This window comes from Mus caroli, chromosome 10 (assembly GCF_900094665.2).
Source record: "Mus caroli chromosome 10, CAROLI_EIJ_v1.1, whole genome shotgun sequence".
NCBI classification, from domain to species: Eukaryota; Metazoa; Chordata; class Mammalia; order Rodentia; family Muridae; genus Mus; species Mus caroli.
In genome coordinates, this window is record NC_034579.1 from 38,042,406 (window position 1) to 38,043,354 (window position 949).

Sequence of the window (949 nt, forward strand, 5' to 3'; positions counted from 1 at the left end):
AGGTGCCCACACAGGGTGGAGCATTCTGAGGGGCCCACACAGGGTGGAGCACTCTGAGGGGCCCACACAGGGTGGAGCACTCTGAGGGGCCCACACAGGGTGGAGCACTCTGAGGGGCCTTGGAAAGGAGAAAAAAATATGCTTTTCAGTGTTTGAGACTCAGAAAGGCTGAGCCGCACACACATGCTGGAGAGAAAGGTCACTAAAGACGCAGTGTTCCCATTATGAGATAGTCTTGTTCTCCACCACAGGCTTCTGTCTGGCATCCTCCACTGAGCCTCATGACAAGAAAGTCCTCTTCATGGGAAGGACAGCATTGTCATGAGTTATCATGAGTTTCCATGCTAGCTTGATGAGAGTGCTCCCCCAGCAGGCTGGCTCCCTGCTGGTTACAGAGATTGACTCCTAGAACCTCCCCAGCCTACGCCTTGAGGGCAGAGAGATGGACAGGCAACCTGGCTCTCTCGAGTTTTGTCCGACTTACTAGTTTTTACTTTAAAGATTGATTGATTGATTGATTTAGTGTAGGAGTGCTTATTTGCTTGTATGTTGGAGTACCACATGCTTGCCATGCCTGTGAAGGCCATGGAATGACATCTGGAACTCAAGTAACATAGTTGTGACCCGCCATGTGGGTGTTGGGAGTTGAACTTGGGACCCTCTGAAAGAGAAGGCAATAAATAGTTTCAGCCACTGTGCCATCTCTCCAGCTCTGACTTTTTTGCTTTTGTTTGGAGATAGCATCTCCCATGCTGGCCTGGAACCAGGCACACAGATAAGGCTTACCTTAAACTCTCTAGAATGACATGAACATACCACTACATCCACAACTTCTCATGAGAGAGAGAGTGTGTGTGTGTGTATGAGAGAGAGAGACACAGAGAGAGACACACACAGAGAGACAGTGTGTGTGTGTGTGTGTGTGTGTGTGTGTGTGTGTGTGTGTGTG